Source organism: Balaenoptera physalus, assembly GCF_965194825.1.
Source record: "Balaenoptera physalus genome assembly, chromosome: 17".
Lineage (NCBI taxonomy): Eukaryota > Metazoa > Chordata > Mammalia > Artiodactyla > Balaenopteridae > Balaenoptera > Balaenoptera physalus.
The window spans coordinates 1461829-1487870 of NC_138895.1; the positions used below are offsets into that span (position 1 = coordinate 1461829).

General features: G+C 40.0%; 1 long non-coding RNA gene across 1 annotated transcript; it reads left to right on the forward strand.

The window, feature by feature from the left end:
* The first annotated feature begins 3317 nt into the window (after positions 1-3317).
* Positions 3318-11016, forward strand: LOC309647044. The gene is made up of 2 exons (XR_014255747.1): positions 3318-5202; positions 5233-11016. It is a non-coding gene; the product is annotated as an uncharacterized lncRNA (long non-coding RNA).
* Positions 11017-26042: the final 15026 nt, after the last annotated feature.

The window sequence follows — 26042 nt, forward strand, 5'->3', positions numbered from 1 at the left end:
CTAACGCATTTAAGATCTTTTGTTACTTGACCTCAACTTTCTTTGTCTGACATTTCTCTCATTCTATACCTTTTATCTCAGAGTGGTCACTGCTCCCCAAACACCCCGTTTCTCCCTTCTCTGCCTTTTGTACTCTCTACTCTCACCCTGTGAATATCTGCTCTCCATCTCAGTTTATAATCTCCAATCACACTTGCAAAGGGTTGTCCAATTCTAAATCCTAGACCATTCTTTTTAGCGGAGTTAACCTTAGTCTGGCTAATGTCTTGATTCAAGCGCTCTCAAAATAAGTAACAGAAACTGATTTGAACAAAATCAAAACCAGGGACTCTATTAGAGAAATAGTGGATGTCTGAGAAAACGCAGCCAGATCTTAGAAAAGAGCCAGAAATCTGAAATTATGAGTCAGGGGCACAGGTGTGCTCTTTCCATTTCTCTTGTCTGATTCTTTTTCCTTGGCTAGAATTTTCAGCAATAAAATGTCGGTTTTATATATTTTTTGGAAGTATAGTTGATTTACAATATTTTATTAGTTTCACATGTATGGCACAGTGACTCAGCATTTCTACAGATTATGGTCCATTGCAAGTCCTTACAGGACAATGACTGTAACCTCTGTGCTGGGTCCCCTGTCCACGTCCCATGGCTACTGCTCTGTCCACAGCACGGTGACAAGGCAGCAGCTGGTCACATCATCGCTCCTGTTGTCACATCTCTGTCAAGAGATCAGTTCACACTGTGTCTGAAGTCTCTTAGTTCTAATTTCAACTCCCAAGGAAAGGACTGTAATTTGGGTCAAGTCCAATCAGCTGTTACCATGGGTACAGGTCACAGTGGACACACATTTCTTTGGGGGATGGTAGTTACTGTTGGCACAAGGACTGAAAAGCTGCCCCAGGTTCTTCAGTGGAGAGGTCTTCTTTTCTTTCTCTTCTAAACCACAAAAAGCTGATTTAGAATAAGGTTTCTTCTGGTTTCTAGAATGGCGATACTGATAGTAAGAGAACTTGATGGTTTAGTGTTTGTCATTGCTGTAGTTCTCACTGCAGTGGCAACCTCTGATCTCATTACTGCCGCCACAGTTTTGCCTTTTCCAGAAGCTCATCTAGTTGGAATCACACAGTCTGTACCCTTTTCAGACTGGCTGCTTTCACTCAGTAACATGCATTTAAGTTTCCTCTATGTCTTTTCATGGTTTGATGACTCATTTCTTTTTAGCGCTGAATAACGGTTTGCTGTCTGGATGAATCACAGTGTATCCATTCACCTACTGAAGGGCATCTTGGTTGCTTCCAAGGTTTGGTATTATCAATAAAGCCACTACAAACATCCACATGCAGGTGTTTGTGTGGACATAAGTTTTCAGTTCATTTGGATAAATACCGAGGAGCATGATTGCTGGGTCATGTGGTGAGAGTATGTTTAATTTCTTGAGAAACCACCAAATTGTCTCCTGAAGTGGCCACACCATACTGCGTTCCCATCAGCAGTGGAATTCCCGTGAGTTCCTGCTGCTCCACACCCTCACCAGCATTTGGTGGTGTCAGTGCTCTGCGTTTTGGCCATTCTCATAGGTGTGTCGTGGTATCTCATTGTTTTAATTTGCATTTCCCTGATGACATATGACGCTTATTTGCCATCAGTATATCTTCTCTGGTGAGATGTCTGTGAAGGTCATTGGCTCATTTTCAAATCTGGTTGTTGGTTTTCTTATTGTTGAATTTCAAGTGTTCTTTGTATATTTCAGAAGACAGCCCTTTGTCAGATATCTTTTGCAAATATTTTTTCTCATCTGTGGTTTGCCTTTTAAGTCTCTTGATATTGTCTTTCACAGAGCAGAAGTTTTTAATTTTGATGAAGTCCAGCTTATTAATTCTTTCTTTCATGGGTCTTGTCTTTGATATTATATCTAAAATGGTATCACCATATCCAAGGTCATCTAGGTTTTCTCCTATGTTATCTTCTGGGAATTTTATAGTTTTGTGTTTCACATTTAGGTCTATGATCCATTTTGGATTAATTTTTGTAAGGGGCATAAGGTCTGTGTCTATATTCTTTTTTTTTTAATATGTGGATGTCCAGTTGACTATATTTATATGGAAGGATATTTTTCTGGACTCTCTGTTCTGTTTCATTGGTCTATTTGTTTGCTCTTTTACCTATACCATAAGTAACTTTTATGTATTTAAACATGTAGATGTATTTCAAAGATGTATATACAATACAGAGAAAAATAGCTGATCTTGTTTAATTTTGAAGGTGACTTTAGGTAATTAAAGCACTTTTGAGAGCTTCAGGATTTTTTTGTATTATAAAGTTTTACCTGAAATAAACCATGATTGATATTCTCTCCTCCATATTCTGGATCATTATTTGAAAGTGTGATACTAGGGGAACATGCGGATGCTTGTTGAAGGTGGGATCCTTCCTCCCTATGTCCCATGCCAATATTCACGTTATCAATCCATTCCTAAATATGAATAGGCTACTTAGGCAGGGAGTGAATTATTAAGCTGAAGTAATTTATTTCCATCACATGGTAGATAAGTAAATCCTCTTCTAAAAATTATGCAAAGTAATCGTACTGCTGTCCTAGAGCATGTAGTGTGTGTGGTGTTCATACATAGGCATGTGACACACAAGGAAGCCATGGTGACACATTTCATAGTTTGTAACTTTAAAATATTAAAAACATTATATTTTTTAAATATAAAAAATGTCAGATTTCAAAACGAGACCTGACCATAGGATTTATGTTGGTAACTGAGCAAGAATCTTCCTTAGGAAAGGGCAGCTCAAATTGCTAAGAATGAATCTTGATATCAGGTTCATCATGGGTTGAAAAGAATTAGGTTATTAATGTTCCTACTTCTAATGGTACCTGTGATTTACAAAATTTACAAAATGTTCCATGCTGGGTGTAAGTACTTTAAATATATTATTTCCAACACTTCCATCAGTCTTGCGAGTGGCTCCATTAATCTTTATTTTACAAAAAGGAAGTGGAGGCTTGGAAAGGCTTAATGATTTGCCCGTCTCATCAGATGAACAAGCCTGATGCTCAATTCCATTCTGCTGGTGTCCGGTGGGAGCTGGGATTCCAACCACACCCAGGTCTCCATCACCTGTGTGTCTCCAAGTGCAGAGTGACTTGGGAATTGCCCAGGGCCAATCTTCTTTCATTTTTGTGGACAGCCCTGCGAGCCCAGGAGCCTTTCCCTACCCCATCATCCAGGGGCCACAGCACTTTCTGCTCCAGGTCCACCAGTAGAATTGAGTTGACACAATTGATGTGCCTTGACTGTCACATTGATGCGCCTTGACTGTCCATGGGTGTTAGGAAGGATAGGATACTTCAGAATGTGTGTCCCTGTTCCTTACAAGTCCCCTGGATGTGCCTCAGGTGGTCACGTCTTCCAACCCAGCTGCCACAGTTCAGGTGGGTGACTTCCTGTGACCAAAGTAGAGGTGCCTTCCGCAGCTTAGAACGGCTGGAGTACTTAACGCTCCTGCATTTTCTGGATCATTTGGGATCGATAATAATGACATAAAAGTTCCGGGAGTTTTATGAATAAGAAGCTAATTGAAATTTCATCCTGCTTACCTTGTATTTTCCATAGACTATCCTTTAATTATAATCATCATCACAGACTAACTTAGGTATCCATTCATCTTACATTATTAGTGATTTCCTAATCTTTCACGTGCTTTCATAGTGTCAGTGTTATAAGAGCATTTTATGTAGACATTTTGTTTTAAAATGCATTCTTTTATTTATCCAACAGATGTCTACTGAACATCTATTTTGTTCTAAGCCCATAGTTCAGACCGCAGGGGACAGACACACCCAGGATAACCCACTTCTGACTCCAAGTTTCTGTGGGCACCTCTGCTCTTATCCACGAGTCCCCGTGGAAGACAGCTCTCTCCACGTTCAGGCTGATCCTTCCTCCCCTCCCCAATTGTCCCTGTGCTCCCCAAGTTACAACTTCTCCTTCCTCCCATATGTTCCTTCTCTTGTTGCTACTGGGATCTGCCCAGGCTGTGAGATGCTCCCCTGTCTCTTATTCTAAAGCCCATATCCACATGAGGATTGTTCCTCCCTAGTTCATTGCTGTGTGCCCATAGTTCCTCAATAAATATTTATTGAGTTTAAGATAGTATACCTCAATATAAGGTTACCTAAATTTTTACCAGCTTTTTTCAAGGTAGATTGATTACTTGAACTCTTTGAGGGCACGGACATAACGAATTTGGTTTTGTGTTCCCACTTTCTAAGTGGTTTCTAGTCACAGAGTAGGCATTCAACAAATATTTTTCAAATGGTTGTATTTGGATTATTACTCACTTTTAAATATTCTCCTTGACATGACATTATGAGCCTGAATGCTGAAAAATGAATCAATTCCCCGCAGCTACTCTTGGACTAGAAATGTAAATCATGCAGTTACGCTTTTCCTCCAATAAATTATAACCGAGTGCCATGAGGACAGGACACCTACTTGTCCTCAGGGGCTGCCTTGTTACCAGGAAGGCCCCTGAGCCAGGTCCACACTTGTGTTTCTTGCTGTTCCCTTGTGTTTATTTGGCATCTTGGGCTGTGGGCGGCTGAGACCTACAGCCCCATGGTTCTTTCATTCATGCCATTAACTCCTATCTGTTGCAAAGTCTTACAAACACATATAACTAGTTTCCTCCACAGCCTTTAGAGGACTATCTTTAGCATAAAAACAAAACAAAACAAAGTAACCTAAGTATTTGTGAACTCTTAAAAAATTAGTAAAAACAATTAGATGTAACATTTATGTAACATTGGGGTTTATCTCATATACTTTGCTAAGGATTTTATAAAGAAAGTAATATAAATATTTTTTTTTAAATGTAGTATTAGTAGTGAATGAAGTTTCAAACTAAAGGAAGGATGAGATTGCATCTTGTCTCTTAAATTTTAAATAAAAATCGTAATACCTAATTATTATGAGGGGCTAGGAAAACAGCTAAATGAGTAGATTGGATGTGTAACAAATTTACAGGATTGTATATTAAAATTGGGAAAAATGTATGTTTGCAAACATATATAATTTACATATATAATATATAATATATGTAACATGCTGTACACACACACACACCTATTCCACTCTTGGCTGTGTACTCTAAGAAAGTAATTCAGAGGAATAGTAAACCCTTACCCTACAAGATGTGTGATGTTTGGTGTTTTGGTTATTATAGGAGAAAAGAACTACACGTGTGTACAGTGGAGGTGGGCAGTTACCGCTGGGCTCCCCAGGAAGCTGGCTGTGAGACAGTGCAGTGTTTGGGGGGTACAGGGGTGCTGAGGGGGGAGGAGCGGACAGCTCTGGGGTTGGGAGGACCCGTCACATTCTCCCCTTCTCACATTTCTGCTCGTCTTCTGTGATATGGAGGCTTATATTACTGATTTTCAGCCTTTCTTTTTTTCCTCAATATACGCATTTAACCCTACAAATTTCACACTACAGCATTGCTTTCGCCTTGTTCAACAAATCTTGATATGTTGTGCTTTGATTAGAATGTAGTTCAAAATATTTCTTTTTTAGAAATTAGATTTCTATAGATTATTGTTGTAATTTATAAATTATTTAGAAATGGGTTGATTAATATTCAAGAAGTTTGGGGGACTTCCCTGGCGGTCCAGTGGTTAAGACTTTGCCTTCCAATGCAGGGGGTGCGGGTTCAATCCATGGTTGGGGAGCTAAGATCCCACATGCCTCGGGGCCAGAAAAAAACAAAAACATATAACAGAAGCAATACTGTAACAAATTCAATAAAGACTTTTAAAAAATATTTAAGAAGTTTGGGATCTTCATTAGTTTTCCTTTTTTTAATAATTTTTAAGCTTAATTCCCCTCTAGTTCAAGAACATACTCTGAATGAAATCAATCCTTTGAAATTCATGGAGGCTCTATTTATGGCCCAGCATGTGGCCATTGCTGTTAATATTCAATATGTGCTTCAAAAGACTATGAATTCTGCTATTGTTCAAGGCTGTGTTCTATGTATGTAAATTAGATCATGTCTCTTAATCACTTATTCATAGCTATGTTACACAATTTCTTAATGTGTTATTCAATTTCTTAATTATGTTACTCAGGTTTTTTTATATCAGTGAAGACTGGTTTTCCTGTCCGCTTATTTTCTCAATTATTCTGAGACATGTTAAATCTCCCATGAACTTTTCCCTTCTTTGAGTTCTCTCATTTTTTGCTTTATCTATTTTAAAACTATATTAGTCAGATTTAGAATTATTATATTTATTTTTCTGAAATTTATTATACAGATTAAGAGCAATATAGTTTTTTGTTGAATTGAACTATCCACTGTTTAGAAAGATCCTTATTTATTTCTAGAAAATTTTCTAACCTTAAAATATATTTTTATTATCAGTATAGTGACATAAGCCTTTTTAAGTACTTTTATTATATTTGTAATTATTTAATTTTCAAACTGTGTTCTATGTCACATACATATCATAGTTAGATCCTCAAATAATACTAGGACTTTAGAACATGCTGACACCACCATTTTTCTCCTGACTTCAACTTAATTGACATTATGCATTGAAATTTTACATCATCTTAAGTCTCCAAAATATTGCTATTATTGTTCTATGTCATATTCAGTTAATTTTCCTCTAAAGTTATCACATATTTCTCCTTTCAACTCCTCTTTATTGATTTCTGAAATCCCTTCCTTTACTCTGGAATTATTTTCTCTGTGTCTCAGTGTTTTCATTTCTAATGAGCTGTCTTCCAGAGCTGAAATTCTGCTTTCTGTTCTGTCAAAGCTGCTGTGCAAACTATTTAGGGATTTAGAGATTTCATAACTTCACCTATACTATGTTTTCAGATTTTAGAATTTCTATTTAAAAATAAATTCTAATTAACCAATGAAAATCTGTATCTTTTCATATACTGAGTACAGATTTTCTTCTATTTTTTAAGTGTTCATCGTAGCCTTTTAAAGTCCTTGGTAGCTTACACCGATGGTGGGATCAAACCTGGGTTCATTTCTCCTGTGTCTTTTGTTTTCACTCCTATGCCTCTGCCTTGTTGTATAATCAGTAACTTTGAATTGCGTGCGGGGGCGTCACACACAAGTGATCTTCCTTAGCGAGTGACTCTGACGGGGTGTGTGAACATCTGAGTCCAGCCAGGAGACGTATGGAGCCAAGGCCAGTTGCCCGATGGGACCAGGGCGGCCACTCCCTTGCCCGTCTCTCAGTAGTTTTAGCTGGAGCCCCACCTCTCCTCAGGTGCTCCCCTTTGTGCCCCAGACGGACCCTCAAGCCCTCAGGGAAGGTGTGGTTGCCCAGGTGGGCCACATCCCTCGGTCCTCCCCTCCGCCTGCTGCCCTGTCTCAGCAGCTCTCTCTCGAGTTTGAATAGATGTTTTCTGTCTGATTTGTTTCTCCCAAGAGTGCTGGTTTCCTGTCAACTGCTCTGTCTTCATGAGGACGTGCAGGTCTAGGTTTACGCTATGAATATTCTGTTTGCACTGTATCGTCACTGCTGTTCACTTAACAATGTGCAGTCAGGCAACTTAAACTTGAGTTTGGCAGGTAGTTGGCTAGATGCCTTTACCAGTTTTCTAGTAAGGAGAATTTCATTGTCTGTACTCTCTAAGTATGTGTTGAATTATTTTAATATAATTTTTATAAAGTGTGGATTAAATTATTGATAACAATTTTTTTTAATCTTCAGGTTAAAAAAGATTATCTCAAAGGGTGCTTCTATTTAGGTGTCTGAACCAGGGAAATCCCAAGCAACAGTGGTGTTATAGAACTCTCAAATTTAAGAGTATTTATAAAAAGAAATTCTGTTTAAGCAAGACTTGTTGGGGAAGTGCTGATAAGGAGGGTGAAAGTGAGAAATTGAAGAGGTTGGCTTTTTTTATTTTTAAGGAATTAAGAAAATCAGAATAGGAAGCACCAGGATGGAGAGTATTGCATAAGACTGAAGATAACAGAAATTTATTGCATCTGAGAAGAAGATTGTTTTAACAAAACAAAGTATATAAATTGTATTCTGTTCAAGGCTTTAGAGAGTGTAATTAGATGATTTTTGGAAGGTTGTGAATATTCTCTATGATCAAGGTATAATCTACTAAGAAGTCAGTGAATTTAGGTTAAGTCCAATTTGTGACAGTTTTGGGGATACCTTCTGATTTTAGTGACCATATAATGAAAAATGCATGTACCAATATAGTAGTCAGTAGGAGAAAATGGTCTTAGGAGAAGTGAGGAAAGGTTTTATGCAGTGGGTAATTATGACACTATAAGGAATGGACATGTGTATTAATTACACAGGTTACTTTGAATCACTGAGTGCTAGGATTTTCTGATTAAAGGAGATACACTATCTACATGAATTAACTATGTGTTTGTGAACCCACACATACTAGCTTTTCTTCTTGGTGTCTTACTTCTTGGAAGCGAATGTGAACTGGAAAAAAAAGGTCATAATAATAATAATCACTGTAAAACAGCGATGGTTAATTTCAGTGACGCTTCTGGTTACGGGTGCTGCTGTGTCATACGCATTTTGTAACAACTTTTCTCCTCACAACAGCCCCATGAGTTAATGCTATTATTACCTCACTTTTACAGATGAGGAGACTCAAGCGTAGAGAGGTTAAAACTAGCCCAGGGTTGCCGGTTAATAGAAGCACTGATGTCCCCTCTGCTAGAAATGACACATTCAGTCTCAGCTGGAGCACCAATGTTCCCGGCCAACTTCTGCAATCACGGTCCGGAGTAGCTGCCTGCCACACGCTATTCCAGTTCTCTGCATAGCAACGCCAGTGATACAATTTTCTTTTCACTTGTTTATTTATGTTTGTGGGTATCCTGTGTCCTCTTTATTCATTGTCATGGAAGATGAGACATCTCATTTTTCGTGTCCTTCTGCAACCACAGCACCCGTTACAATGCTGGGGTGTAAGAGGTACTCAATAGTCAAGAAATATTTGTTTAAGGAACGTCCAGCTTGTGAACTGGTCTAAGCTATGAAAGCTGCACCTCGCTGCCATGAGCATCATCCTTAGTGGTCACCGTTGTAAGGAAGGCAAAGTCCACCCAAAGGAGCTGAGGAAAGTAGACAGGGGTTCAGAAGGACCTTTCCTGTCCAGGTGTCCACCATGCTGCGAATAACTCACTGTCAAACCACACCGGTACGATCTCCTGTGGGATCAGGAGATGGGGAGGCATGCTTACAAAGCCAGAATAATATGAGGGGTTTAGAACAAGATTTATTTTTTGAATGAGCAATTGTAATCTTTTCACTACATTTGAAGAAAAGATATGGATCACCAGAGAGGCAGTAGCATCACAAACAGGAGGGTCCAGGTCAGGCAGTCTAGCCAGCATCACAGTTTCCTGAGGGTGTGACCTTGGCCGGGTCCCATCATCCCCTAATTACACCTTGTGAGTTAACAGCAGATGCTCTGCACAGGCCACCCTTACCTGCTACACTGTGAGTTTTTCACAACCTGCAGCACACATTTCAGGAAAGGCTGGGGTTGAGACATAGCTCAGTAAATGACACTGAGCTAAGAAGACTAAGCATCCCTCGGCCACTCACCCATGGTGTGAGGCAGGGATTCCAGTGCCGAGAGCCCAGTTAGCTGAGTGGCTGACAGGTTCTTTGTGCTCCAGCCGGGTGTCAGGCCTGAGACACTGAGGTGGGAAAGCCGAATTCAGGACATTGGACCACCAGAGATCTCCAGGCTCCACATAATATCAAACGGTGAAAGCTCTCCCAGAGATCTCCATCTCAGTGCTAAAACCCAGCTCCACTCAATGACCAGCAAGCTACAGTGATGGAAACCCTATGCCAAAAAACTAGCAAGATGTGAACACACCACCCATTAGCAGAGAGCCTGTCTAAAATCATAATAAGTTCACAGACACCCCAAACACACCACTGGACGTGGTCCTGCCCACCAGAAAGACAAGATCCAGCCTCATCCACCAGAACACAGACACGAGTCCCCTCCACCAAGAAGCCTACACAACCCACTGAACCAACCTTAGCCACTGGGGGCAGACACCAAAAACAATGGGAACTGCAAACCTGCAGCCTCTGAAAAGGAGACCCCAAACACAGTAAGTTAAACAAAATGAGAAAACAGAGAAACATACAGCAAGTGAAGGAGTAAGGTAAAAACCCACCAGACCAAACAAATGAAGAGGAAATAGGCAGTCTACTTGAAAAAGAATTCAGAATAATGATAGTAAAGTTGATCCAAAATCTTGGAAATATAATGGAGAAAATACAAGAAACATTTAACAATGAACTAGAAGAACTAAAGAGCAAACAAACAATAGTGAACAACACAATAAATGAAATTAAAAATTCTCTAGAAGGAATCAATAGCAGAATAACTGAGGCAGAAGAACGGATAAGTGACCTGGAAGATAAAATAGAAGAAATAACTACCGCAGAGCAGAATAAAGAAAAAAGAATGAAAAGAATTGAGGACAGCATCAGAGACCTCCGGGACAACATTAAATGCACCAACATTCAAATTATAGGGGTCCCAGAAGAAGAAGAGAAAAAAAAAAAAGGGACTGAGAAAATATTTGAAGAGATTATAGTTGAAAACTTCCCTAATATGGGAAAAGAAATAGTCAATCAAGTCCAGGAAGCACAGAGTCCCATACAGGATAAATCCGAGGAGAAACACGCCAAGACACATATTAATCAAACTATCAAAATTTAAATACAAAGAAAAAATATTAAAAGCAGTAAGGGAAAACCAACACATAATATACCAGGGGATCCCCATAAGGTTAACAGCTGATTTTTCAGCAGAAACTCTGCAAGCCAGAAGGGAGTGGCAGGACATACTTAAAGTGATGAAAGGGAAAAACCTAGAACCAAGATTACTCTACCCAGCAAGGATCTCCTTCAGATTTGACAGAGAAATTAAAATCTTTACAGACAAGCAAAAGCTAAGAGGGTTCAGCACCACCAAACCAGCTTTACAACAAATGCTAAAGGAACTTCTCTAAGCAGGAAACACAAGAAAAGGAAAAGACCTACAATAACAAACCCAAAACAATTAAGAAAATGGTAATAGGAACATACATATCAATAACTACCTTAAATGTAAATAGATTAAATGCTCCAACCAAAGGACATAGACTGGCTGAATGGAAAAAAAAAAAAATCCATATATATGCTGTCTATAAGAGACCCACTTCAGACCTAGGGACACTTACAGACTGAAAGTGAGGGGATGGAAAAAGACGTTCCATGCAAATGGAAATCGAAGAAAGCTAGAGTAGCAATTCTCGTATCAGACAAAATAGACTTAAATAAAGACTATTACAAGAGACAAAGAAGGACATTACATAATGATCAAGGGATCAATCCGAGAAGAAGATATAACAATTGTAAATATTTATGCACCCAACATAGGAGCACCTCAGTACATAAGGCAAATGCTAACAGCCATAAAAGGGGAAATCGACAGTAACACAATCATAGTAGGGGACTTTAACACCCCACTTTCACCAATGGACAGATCATCCAAAATGAGAATAAATAAACACAAGCTTTAAATGATACATTAAACAAGGTGGACTTAATTGATATTTATAGGACATTCCATCCAAAAACAACAGAATACACTTTCTTCTCAAGTGCTCACGGAACATTCTCCAGGATAGATCATATCTTGGGTCACAAATCAAGCCTTGGTAAATTTAAGAAAATTGAAATCATATCAAGTATCTTTTCTGACCACAGCGCTATGAGACTAGATATCAATTACAGGAAAAATTCTGTAAAAAATACAAACACATGGAGGCTAAACAATATGCTACTAAATAACCAAGAGATCACTGAAGAAATCAAAGAGGAAATCAAAAAATACCTAGAAACAAATGACAATGAAAACACGATGACCCAAAATCTATGGGATGAGGCAAAAGCAGTTCTAAGAGGGAAGTTTATAGCAATACAATCCTACCACAAGGAACAAGAAACATCTCAGATAAACAACCTAATCTTACACCTAAAGCAATTAGAGAAAGAAGAACAAAAAAAACCCCAAAGTTAGCAGAAGGAAAGAAATCATAAAGATCAGATCAGAAATAACTGAAAAAAAAAGGAAGGAAATGATAGCAAAGATCAATAAAACTAAAAGCTGGTTCTTTGAGAAGATAAACAAAATTGATAAACCATTAGCCAGACTCAACAAGAAAAAAAGAGAGAAGACTCAAATCAATAGAATTAGAAATGAAAAAGGAGTAGTAACAAATGACACTGCAGAAATACAAAGGATCATGAGAGATTACTACAAGCCACTATATGCCAATAAAATGGACAACCTGGAAGAAATAGACAAACTCTTAGAAATGCACAACCTTCTGAGACTGAACCAGGAAGAAATAGAAATACCTAGGAATAAACCTACCTAAGGAGACAAAAGACCTGTATGCAGAAAAGTATAAGACACTGGTGAAAGAAATTAAAGATGATACAAACAGATGGAGAGATATACCATGTTCTTGGATTGGAAGAATTAACATTGTGAAAATGACTATACTACCTAAAGCAATCTGCAGATTCAATGCAATCCCTATCAAACTACCAATGGCATTTTCCACAGAACTAGAACAAAAAATTTCACAATTTGTATGGAAACACAAAAGACCCCTAATAGCCAAAGCAATCTTGAGAAAGAAAAAATGGAGCTGGAGGAATCAGGCTCCCTGACTTCAGACTATACTGCAAAGCTACAGTAATCAAGACAGTATGGTACTGGCACAAAAACAGAAATATAGATCAATGGAACAGGATAGAAAGCCCAGAGATGAACCCACACACATATGGTCACCTTATCTTTGATAAAGGAGGCAAGAATATACAGTGGAGAAAAGACAGCCTCTTCAATAAGTGATGCTGGGAAAACTGGACAGCTACATGTAAAAGAATGAAATTAGAATATTCCTTAACACCATACACAAAAATAAACTCAAAATGGATTAAAGACCTAAATGTTAGGCCAGACACGATAAAACTCTTAGAGGAAAACATAGGCAGAACACTCTATGACATAAATCACAGCAAGATCCTTTACGACCCACCTCCTAGAGAAATGGAAATAAAGAGAAAAATAAACAAATGAGATCTAATGAAACTTAAAAGCTTTTGCACAGCAAAGGAAACCATAAACAAGACGAAAAGACAACACTCAGAATGGCAGAAAATATTTGCAAACGAAGCAACTGACAAAGGATTAATCTCCAAAATATACAAGCAACTCATGCAGCTCAATATCAAAAAAACAAGTAACCCAATCCAAAAATGAGCAGAAGACCTAAATAGACACTTCTCCAAAGAAGATATACAGATTGCCAACAAACACATGAAAGGATGCGCAACATCACAAATCATTAGAGAAATGCAAATCAAAACTACAATGAGATCACCTCACACTGGTCAGAATGGCCATCATCAAAAAATCTACAAACAATAAATGCTGGAATGGGTGTGGAGAAAAGGGAACCCTCTTGCACTGTTGGTGGGAATGTAAATTGATACAGCCACTATGTCACTAAAAGAGCATCCCAAATGAGAGAAAATGAGAAAAAAGATGCTTTCACCTCTTCCCATCACTCTGCCAGAGGGAAAATGATGTCTCCTGAAACTGCAAATGGAAAATCACATACCCTGTCAGACTCGGTTAGGTATTGGGCACTTAAAAATCTTCTCAAAATATTTATCCTAGAGCATTTCCTATTGATTTATTTCTCAGAAAAATCTCATGTGTAGTAAAAAAAAAAAACCTTTGTCTCGTTATAAATAAAAGTTCTCTCTTATTTAGCACCTCTATGTCTTCCGTTTTGCTGCTATTTCCCTAGGTCTTTGATGTCTTAGTCCTCTATGTTTTATCTGTAATATCCCTGCACTCGGTAATTGAATGTGTTCATATATATTTTAGCACGACCTTATAGTCAAGGTTGCGCTGTCTGTTGGTACAGCATGAAAAGAAAGCTTATGGCTGACCCCAAGGACCTACAGGATAAAGTTCAGGCTTCACAAGTTGTCTCTGGACATTCACACACCATAGTGGGAATTTAAAATGATGTGTCATCCTTGGAAAACAGCCTGGCGATTTCTCCAATGATTCAACATACAGTTACTCTATGACCCAGAAACTCCACTCCCAGGTACACAGGCGAGAAGTGGAAACATACATTCTCACGGTTCCACGTCCCGTCAGCCCCTGTTTCTGGGGGATCTTTTCCTAAGTTTCCCGGAAACTCTTCCCTCCTCCCAGTCTGTGTCTCTTTGTTGGTCTCTGCCTGGCATCAGGCTGCCTCCACGCTGACCTAAGCTTCGTCCAGCAGCCTTTATTTTTTGTGATTCTTAGAGAGGTCTCTCGTTCACACCCCTGACAATAGCCAAAGGTGGCAAGCAGGGCAAATCCCCTTATTATCTAAGTGACCTTGAGAACCGTGTGTAACTCTACAGGCTTCAGCTTCCTGGTCTTTAAATTTGTGGGCGCTTCAGACGATATAGTACAGTTGAGGAATGGAATTCTGCACAGTAATTTTCTGGATATTTGCCGTATCTACACTGATGCACTGCTCCCAACATCCCTGAGATTAAAGTATAGACTCTAGTGCGTTTGTTTTAGAAGAAGAAATAATTTTACATGTCTGACCTATATCAAATATGGAAGTGATCTATTTCCATTTATTTCCTTTATAATCTATGAAAGCAGCCTTTCCTGAATTCACTATCAACCCCAAATACTAGAGGTAATGTGGGAAACCTTCCCAGCTTTCTTCCTTCTTTCTCTGCAATCCTGTGACCCAAAATGTTAGCCAGTGTAGAGATTACATTTCAAATAAACTGTTAATATGCAAAAGTTGCAAATGCTCCCCTGTGGTCCAATGAGAAAGCCTGGATAATAAAGTAATAACGTGTGAACCTCTGGTGACCCCAGATAAGGTAACCTGTTTGTTAGAAAGAGGAAGGCAGGGACACAGGGACACAGGTGCTGATGTCCACCTTTCCTGTCTGCCCGTGGAAGGGGCCACACAAGGTGCATCTCTCCCTGTGGAGTAAAGTGGCACCAATTGGGAAATAAATGCATAATTGCTCTTTACCTTTGAAATAGTATATTTGCCCAAGTCCCCAAGGCAGTGCGTGCATAAATCCACCATCAGAACCACTTCTGACTTGACTCATTTGCTAATGAAAGCTAAGTCGCCCAGTGAAGGTCTGGGATGCTTACAGACTCTTGTTACTCATGAATGTTGATTCTGCCCATTTTTCAAAGTTGTATTTAACCACAAGCGGGTCCCTTGATGGTTTCGCCTGCGTGAAGCAATTTATCTGCAACCTTTCTGTGCTCAGAGAGCAGCAACCACCCTCTCTTGCTTATATAGCCCCAAATGGGATTTATGCAAATCCCTCATCTGTGTACAAATCTAATGGTTTTAGGGTGTCAGTACTTCTAACTTTTTGTGCTCATTATACTGGTTGCTGAAAAAATAAATGCCTAACCAAGCATGCTTTTCTTCAAGATTGATTTTTTTTTCCTTAAGTAACCATGAAGTGTATCGTATTGCAATACAGCCTCTTCTTAAGTGCATTATTAAAGTGCCATTTTCCTGAATCACCCTGAGAAGCACCTTGCTTTCAAACCCTCCAGGCAGTGAATATGAGACCAAATCATTCCTTCAGGACAATGGTCTCCTATGCTCGAGACCTGGCTGAGAAAGGGGAGCCCTGAGGCCATCGGTGGAGGGGGGACCATGTCACATCCACTGCTCCAGTGGACGTAATGACGTGATTGTGTGGGAACATCTCCAGTGGTCTCAAGCGGGTTATAACACGCAGAGATCAGCTCAGAAAGGCTCAGAGAGGCTTCAGACTTCTCCGAGCTGTGCATTTCTGTTTCCTTTTGCATGTTTCTAGGATATACGTTATATGGCACAATTAAAAGTTTGGACAAAATAACCAACGTGTTCTAGTCACAATCGTGTGGCTGAATCCACCTTCTCCCTCCCATCTCTCCTCCTTTTCTCCATTTTTATCTTCAATTTTTCCTCCTGGTCTTTCCTGCCTTCTCTCTTCCCTTTGCTTCCTCCCTCCCTCGTTCCCTCCGTCTCCTTTTCTTTCCTGTCTCTAATTTCCCACCTGGTCCATCTGACACGTGTTTACACCACAGTACAGGCATCGTAGTAAGAGGTGGGGGAACAAAGCCAAACAAGGTACCGACTGTCCGATCTTGCCTTTCCATCCACGGAAGCATCTCTCGTAAGCATCCCCGGAAGCATCCATGGAAACATGCCTCTCCTGAGGCACCTAGAGAATTTCCTCTGTGGGATGCTCTGCAGTGAAACCAAACATGGACCGACAGGTGAGGTGGGTCTCAAGGGCCCGTCCTCTGGATATTCATGGTTCTCATGAGCAAGCTCAGCTCTCTGAGAAGCCTGCACTGAAGATGGACAGTACCCCAGGGTTTCATAAACTTACTTGACCTTGAAGCTTTTTTTATCCTAAACAATTCTTAGGAGCATTCCAAGGAAATGGTTTTGATGGAACATTTTTGGAAAGTTTCATTGTGATTCTCTCTCCTAAGAACAATAGAACAAAGAGGCATCCATCCTGGTTCTCAGCACATCATCCAAGAGAGGGAACACTTTCTAACACAAGGCAGTATTTCCTGAATTTTCCAAAGTTTGAAATTTGTTTTTCAAATTGAGCTGAAATTCTGTTTCTTAAAATGACTATTCATCTCATGCTTCAACTTTTGTTTACACCTCCTAAATATATATAGTCTCTTTTCCACATGGAAATTATTCATGCATATAAAAGCTATTATGTCATCATTTCACTGAATGAAATCTCCTCTTGGCAAAACATTCCTGATTTCTTCATCTGTGCTACATATGGCTTGGTTTAAACTTTCCTCACCACATTTCCACTTTCCTGGTATGAAAACATTCTTCTTACGAATATATATATTCCCCCAGTTGTAATTATTTTCACCCAATCTATCAATTCAATGAAAGAAATATTTATTGAGTGTCCTCTAGATAACGAGCATTTCGCTACATTTGCAGACACTGCCACTGTGATGTCCACATACACGAGCACGGGTGACGGACAAGGACCCTTGTTTACAGCCCGGAGCGTGTGGTGAAGACGATCTCTCTGCGTTCTCATCCACCCCACCTCTTCTCCAAGGTGTTCGTCTGCTGAGGAACACGGAAAGCAAACACAGACACTCTCCATATTTTTCTGCAGCGCGAGGTCCCAGTGAAAACCAGGGTTCGACAGTTGGATGTGCTCTGTGGGATCTGAGAGGTGAGGATGAAGAGAAGACCATGCTTCGCCTCCCTGGCAGCTGTGGGGAGGGTCACAGGTCTCACTGCTGAGCACCACGGGTGAAGGGGCCACACTCAGATTTCCGCTGCTGGTGGCCAGTTTCACCAGCGCTGGAGGAACTTGTGTTTGCAGCCGGGGAGGCTCCCTGACTCTGCCGTCTCGTCCTTGGGGGTCAGTTCGGTCCTTGCTCTGGACCTCGGCTGCGCCAGCCATGGTCTTCAGAGCCCTAGGCTTCACCACAGTGTCACAGGAAGTAACTCTCCTGATGGGTCAGGCTGGGGAGACTTTCTTGCCCAGCCTGGAGCCTGGTCATATGTTTCTTCTCAGGAATTTGCAAGAATAAATGTGTTACATTATTTTCTGCTTGAAATACCCAGAGTGAATTTCGTTTCTAGCACAAAACTTTGATTTATAAAGTACTTGTTACCAAAAGTAGCGAATAGCCAATTCCGTGAATGAGGGAAATCTGAGGTGGTGACCCAATAGAAATGGGAGGAAGGTAGTGAGGATTTACAGACTGTAGAATAATGGGAGTTATTCATCAGGTCATGACACACTGTGAAAAAATTAACTCAGAATATTGAGATTGTTTTTGCAGGATAAATCTGCTATTGAAGGTAAGATTTTAAGAGAACAATAGGCTACTGGAATCGAAATAAAATGTTAAAATCTGTACATAACTCTAAAGTGGTTTTTTTTTGGTTGTTTTTTTGTTTTTTTAAAAACATGACCGTGAACCCATGCCCATGGTACCCTGGCCACAGGTTACATCAAGGCTCAACATCACTGACTTCCTGGACCCCAGGACGATCTGGCTGATGCAACTGCTATTGTGAAAATTGCCAAGAGGTGAGACCAATGCTGAGACCCCAGCCTGAAAGTTAAAAATATAATTTATCTCCAAATCAAGAAACTTTAAAAAAGAAAAGTTCGACTTCATTCTACCAGAACAACTGAGCCTCTTTCCTGCCGAGTGGAATGGTCAGAGGTGCCCATCAATGGGCATCACTACTATTAAACAGAGCCCTTTATGTCCTGGAGGGAGCAGGGGTCTTCCTGCACTGAGACGCATGCTTTCTGGGTACGGATTTGCCTTCCTGGGTGTGTCCACGAACTTCTGCTTCCCCCACTGTCCACAGAGGTCCCAGATGCCTGTTCATCTCCACAGGGTGCCCACATCCCCACCTCTGTCCTGGGGATACGTTACAGAAGGAGTGAGGCTGTGGGTCCAGAGCCGTCACGTACAAGGTTGTTTTACGTACTGGGGCCTTGGAGAGAGATGGAGTGTGATATTCAGGACTCAGTCGTTGCACGAGCTGGGAGGTGGTGCCTTCTGAGATGAGGGTTCCATCCCACACGTTTCTCTAAAATATCCTGTGGTTTCTCTTACGGTCAGAGGACCACAGTTCTGGATCAGAAAGCTGGAGGTGACATGGCACCAGCCACTATTATACTGAATGACCTCCAACCAAACATTTTTCTTCGTATATCTTTGAACTTAGGTTCTATTTGTTTAGAGATTTTAACATCTAAGAGCAGAATGCTTCCTTCAGGGAAAACTGTCATGCTTCCGTTGAAAAGGAATTCTAATGCCTGACCAACAAATAAAAAAGTGAATTCCTCTGTTATCTGAGTGCTGGATTTGTAACATCAAGGCAGATACGATCATAGGTACAGAATGCAGTTATGGAGGAATCCTCTGGGCTTCCCCTGAACGCTGACTCTTTGGTAGTAAAAGGTAATGGAAAATGAGAGCAAACCTGTTAAGGAAAGTCAGACTCCTTAAAAATGAGGGCTTAGGGACTTCCCTGGTGGTCCAGTGGTTAAGACTTCACCTTCCAATGCAGGGGGTGAGGGTTTGATCCCTGGTCGGGGAACTAAGATCCAGTACCTCATGGCCAAAAAACCAAAACATAAAACAGAAGCAATATTGTAACAAATTCAATAAAGACTTTAAAAATTGTCCACATCAAAAAATCTTTAAGAACAAATGAGGGCTTAGTAGCCCACTTGTGAAAAAATGATGCTAGCTTACTTCCTGGCTGAGGGCAAAGGACACAAGGACTCGAGGGGGGAGAAAGGAAGGGTTAGAAACATCGTGTGGCCATGGGAAGCAGAGGCATTAGCCGTCCATGGGTCTTCTTGGTATGTCAGGTCCAGATTTACTAATGTCAACTCCTTTTATTCCTTTCCTCTTTTTGCCATTATTTTATACGAGGTCTGTAGGCAGTGATTCATGTAAAATTTAGTTCTTAAGTGACAGGATATTAATTTGGAATTAACTAGAAAAGTAATAAACACCACCCAAGAAAGGGCACAGAGACCATTGGTCCTTTGGGGAGACGGTGATCACGGTTCATTTATAAACAGGAAACGGGCATTTTGTTAGATGAACGATGAAGTTGAAGCTACTAATAGGGTTTTTATTGTGGTAATATAGGCAAAATATAATATTTATCATTTTAACTGTTTGAAGCTGTACAATTCAGCGGCATTAAATGCATTCACAATGTTCTGTAACCATTACTACTATCTATACCCAAAACTTCAGGATCCACAACATAACTCTGCACCCACTAGACAATAACACCTGTTCCCCCTCCCCCAGCCTCCAGAAACTCTATTCTACTTTCCCTCTCTGGGAACTTACCTCTTCTAAGTGTTCCATTTAAGTGCGATAATACAATATTGGCCCTTCTGTCTCTAGCTTGTTTCTCTTGGCATGATAGTTTCAAGGTCTGCACGTGTAGAATACATCACAATGTCTTTCCTTTCCACGGATGTATATTATTCCCTTGTATGTGTTCACCCCATGTTGTTTATCCATTTCAGAAACCACTGGTGTTTTTCACTTGCTTATAAATTGGGAAAGATAATGTAGGTTGATGCTCAGAGTAGCTTGCTTTCTAATTTTACATTCTGAAGCCCACAGTTTGTGCCCAAAGGGCTTGGTGTAAAACCTGCATGTCCTAAGCTGCTGTAGTCACTGTGGTGATGTAAGAAGTGGAGTGGTTGGGTAGAACCTAGGCATTCCTCTTGGCTGTTGCCTGATGCAGGCTCTGTTCTCTCCAGCCTGTTTCTTCTCTGAGGGCTTTTGTGCTGGATCGAGTATAACTTTGAGACTGAGTTTCCCTGACTGTGTGTGTTATACAGAGATTGTATGCTTATAGTGAAATTTGGATCATATAATATTCTTTTTGATAGACTGCCTTGTATTTCCTTTTTTTATTTGGTTGTCCCAGCAACTCTGTGACATCACTAAGACAGTTATTCACTAGCATCTCAATTTCACCATGAAGACAGTAAAGTCTGTACAATGAGTGATTCACGCAAGGTCACACAACTCAGTCTGAGGGGCAGACCCTGGCCCTCACCCCTGACCCCCAGCCCAGTGCTTCCTTTATAGTCACGCGTCCTCCTGGGAGCTCCTGGGCTAAATGTACTGCTCCCCCCAACCTTCCCCGCAAAGAGAGAGGCCGGGGCGGGGGGCTGAGGCTCTGAGCAGGTCGCGAGCGCCAGAGCTTCTCCCCGCTCCCCTCCAAGGGCACAACGCAGCATCCATCAGGGCACAGGAAGAAAGAAGAGAGCGAGAAAGGAAGACGTTAAGTAGCACCAAAAATGGCGGTGCCTGGGGAGACACGGCTCGCTCAGCTGAACCCGAGTATACACGTTCACCGACAGAGAAAGAAGATGTTTAGATAAAACACTGTCTTTCCAAAGCTATGTATTAGCACCTATATGTCTTAAGGTCATTTCAGGCTAAGGACCATCCTTCTGAAATAACATGGTGAAAATTAAAGAAAAAATGTCTCTAGGTGAAAATTAAGAGTTGGTCTATTTCCCAATTTCCAAGATTTATCCAGTACGAAGGCGTTGATACATGAAGGCTTTTCCCGGCACACCTGTGCTTTCATCTGAACTGTCAGGTAGCCGTCCTCGCCTGCTTGCTTGTTTCTCACTGAGAGATTCATATGCTCAGCGTCTTCCTTCAGGCGTCATCAATATTTGGTCCAATCAGTTCAATTCAAAAAGGCCTATAGAATAAAGAAGACCTCCGTAGACTAATTATTTGTCAACGTTTACTATACATGTATGTATCTGTATCCTTTACTGTATATGTACCTGTATAGGTATATGTGACATATGTGTTATATGTGATCTATATTATTCCTTTTCTTGTCAGTTGTTAAATTTTATATTTAATTTCACATAGAAAAGATATTTTGATCATGTTCTAACAGTGTTATTTATATGGTCGTCATACATGCTTTTTCATTATGATTCGTTGCCTTTTCAGTCATTTCCTATCTCCTTCGTTTCTTCTGGATCTATTGTTTCCGTCTTCATCGTAAACATTTCAGCAAATGCCTTCATATTCTTGTTCATATTCTCCGTTCTGCGTTGTAGGCAGAGCTGTTTGGGTGGAGACACTGGTTTGGGAGGAGAGCGTGCCTGATGTGGGAACGACAGGATGACGGGGCTGAGGCACGGGCCTTGGTGGCGTCCACACGCATGTGCTTCGTGCTGGCAGTGCGTGGACAGGCTCTGGGACTTTCTACAGATGTGTGAGGCATGACCATCCTGAGGGTCGGGAGGCCGGACGTGCCACTCACTCCACGATGGTGACCGTGATGGTGCTACAGGTGGTTCTGGTGCTGGTTGACCTTCGAAGTGAAACTTTCTTCTCTCCAACCTCGGTGGGAATATCTAGGTCTTGAGGAGGAAGATCAAAGCCAATGTTAATTACATGGACAAAAGATTCTCGGAGCTTTGTATCAGGGCTGTTCCGGACATCAGGATTAGTCTGCTTTGTTGAAAAGGCATTTTTAGTTAAAAGAATGAGTGCTAAGTGCATTATCAAAGAGACTTTCTTTGGACAACTTTTATTCCAAAGAAGCAGGTAAGAAAGAAGCCTCACCCGGGTCTGATGAAGGACCTGGGTTCCGGTTAGTCATATGCTCCCATGATGCTTTGATGGTCTACAAACTGCTTCCGCTGTAACAGAACAGCGTTCTGAAATAGAGGCATAGATCCAGCACATTTTCTATTATATCTTTGAACTTGTATAAATTAAAGCTGCCAAAATGGCTTTCATTCTTTTTTAATTTAAGCTAGATGTCCTCTAGCTGCAATTTTGTATAGTTCTGTATCAAATTACATTTTCCAGTGAAATTACTATAAAACCCTAAAAATAGAAGGTTATAATAGAAAGTGCCAGTTTAATTCATGAAAACCCACAGAAGCACAATAATGTGAATTTATTCAGTGGATTAGACATGGCAGCTAAAAGCACACATGAAGCAAAGGAGTGCTGAGGAACTGCATTTATTCTGGAAAAGCCCACACACTGTTCCTGTAACTATCTGGTTACAAAAATCACTTGTAGGGTTTGGCTAAATTACTTGTACTATTCTTCTGTTCATATGTTTATAATTGTTATCGTGGTGGGGAAAACTGAGGACAAGTGGATGTTGAAAAAAAGGGACCTACACCTTGTAAAGTTGATAAAAATCATGGTAGGGTTTCAAACAGCTAGACAATAGAACCTAGTCAAAGTTAGGTCTTCTGGTTTGAATTCATGATTTCCTTTCTAAATAAGTATTTTTACTTAAATATTTAAAACACCAGTGTCTATGACATATATACACTACTACGTATAAAATAGATAAGTAAATGAGAACCTACTGTGTAACACAGGGAACCCTACTCAATGCTCTGTGGTGACCTAAATGGGAAGGAAATCCAAAAAAGAGGGGATGTATATATACGTATAGCTGATTCACTTTTCTGTACAGCAGAAACTAACACAACATTGTAAAGCAACTATACTCCAATAAAAATTAATCAGTGTCTGTGAGTTTGAAGGAATAAGCAAGTAATCTGCAGCTACAAGTTTAATGTGAAATATAAAACCACAAAATCTAAATATAGAAAGATATGGGAACAGGAAATTCAAAGGGTGGATTCTGGCATAAGATTCTTCTTCTAATCTGGAAAATGGATGTTTAGAACAGAATGTGTATTTAAATGGATGACGTTTCCTTGTTTAAGTGTCACTGGAATTAGTTCCACTCTTGGGGGCCAGAGAAAGGTTAACACAAATAGAGAAGGCTATTGGGTAGGACGTTAACTCTAATTATAATCGGATCTACTGGCTTGTTGAAATGTTAACGTCACAGTTATTATTTTCCTGAGTCAATCAAACACTTATTTTGCACCTATTGTGTGCTTTTGCCAGAGAGTGGAAATGTGGTTGATGTTCCGACCCGGCGTCTACACTGTAACGTACTTAGTGAGACACATCTTGCTTGTGCTACTCTCAGTGCCGAGCTTAGTCTGTGGTCCATAAGTGTTCAGTTGAATAAATGGATTTGTGATTTGGTCAACCTTCTGCTTTATTACATGTTTTCCACCTTTAATTTCTTTTAGCTGCTTAATATTTTCATCCACATTCTTATTCTCTGACGTTCTATTTTTTAGAATACCTCCATCCATCCTTCACCCCTTCTCCATCCTTTTATTAGTTCAAGGTTTATTGAGCTTCAGCGAACCATGTTTAATATGGCGCCCACACAAATAAGACAGCATCTGTCTAAAAGCACGCAGTGCCATGAAAAATTATTTGAAAACGTGGACGCTCGAGCATGAGTCCAGATCACATTATTATGGGAACGGAGGTGAGGCGCTGCACCCACCCTGGGGTGAGGGGGTCGGGAACTTCCTCTGTGTGGAGCTGACTACAAACTGAGTTTTAGAAGATGAACAAAAGAGGGTCCGTCTGTGAAATCTCCACCTTCGGGGTCATGTCTCATGGATGCCGTTTGCGGCTTTCTGCGAATTAGTTAATGAATCCTCTTCAGATAATGAGATTCCTTTATGGCATTTGTCTGCCCCTCTTGTATGGCACCTGTCAGATTTATATGACACACATCCATCATTACAATACTCATAAATTTCCCTTCAGGACAGCTGGCCATCTTACTATTTTCTGCTGCACCCTGAGGTCTTTTTCAAGGTAACTCTTGAGCTGGCTAGTCTGTGCTTTGTCCACATGGGAAGGGGAAGGGTCTGCACAAAATAATGCAGTTCCGAGCTGTCTGGATTGCCTCCTGCTTCCATAATCTCTTTTGGATATCTCCAAAATGGAATAGCATTGTTGTTGCACATTTGATTCTGTTTCAATACTTGCTAAGATACCCCTATAGGGCTTTTGTAAGATCATATAGATTCCTGAGTTTACTAAATATCTTTTTGTTTTTCCTTTTGAGTATAAACCTTCGGAACACGTCTCAAGACAAGATAACCCGTGTGTGATAAAATACTTAATTGGCCCTTCATACATGTAAGGTTATTGAATAGGTTCACTACTTGCAATCCAGATTGAAATTTCTATTATCATTCCAAAAAAATATATTATCAAGGTCATAATAGAAATATCACTGTGTTCAACAGAGAAAATGTAACATTCTCCCTCTAAATAGAATATACTCTTTTTTTCCTTTGCAGGTGCTTTCTGATAATGTGCATGTAAAAAAAAAGCAAATCATATGTATTAATTACTGTTGCTTCTGTAAATATTTAAATAGGAAGGTCTATACAAAAGACATTTGCTAGCTTAGGTGACTCTGTTTTATTTTTAAACCTGTAGTTTGGATTAACACTGTTGTGTTAAAAGCATATCCATTTTCCTAAAGCTTTTAATGCTAGAGACACATTTCTAAAGCATGTATTGTTTTGTTTTAAATGAACATTTTGAGTTTTATGTGTGGGTATTCATGCATATGTAAGTATAACGTACTTATATATACATGAGTTTAAATAAAAATGAAGATTGCTATTCCTGTCTTTTGAAAATCTAAATGTAAATTTCATTGCATAATGTATGTTCGGAAGTGCATGGGCTGATTTTTGGTGTTTTCTTGTTTTTCTTTCTTGTAAAACATTGATGGTGATAATTTACAACCACCAAAACCAGTAGTTGGAAGAAATTGAAAGGGCCTCTGAGCTAGCAGACTTCTTAATACTGCTGTTAGAGAAGGAATTCTCATGGAAGAAACGCCAGAATAAAGCCTGAAGTTAGAGTGTAAGTGACATTACTGAGAGATGGAAAACACCATTTACTTGGTCTCAGCAAAGTTAAAAAATGTCCTTCTTAGGGACTCTGAGGTCTCTTCCTGTACAAATTTCTCATAGAGTTTTCCAGTGGGAAAAGAGTGACTCTTGAAATGAAATCTTATTGAAAGAAATTCAATTCTGTGCATCCCCAGAGGAACTAAATATAAACAGAAACATGATTAATTAGTTAATTTTAGCACCACTGAGATAAAATTTTTGAACAAGAGATTGTATTAAATTTGAATGGGCTGTTATACCAGGGTAAGAATCCGGATCGTTTAATTCTATACCAGTTGGTTACTTTCTGCAGCATTCTGATGGCTACACTCTTCAAGTCCATGAATGTCTCCTGTATTTGTTATTGAATAAGGATGAAGTGAAATTGAATGAAGAACCAAGAGGTGACTGGACTTCCTTTGGCAGCTCCAAGTCTTAGTAAACTGAATTGTACGCCTACTGTGGGCCCTCCAAACACGTCAGAACTTACCAGCTCCCTGCAGCATGAAGAGCTGGAAAAGCTGTAAGCATGATC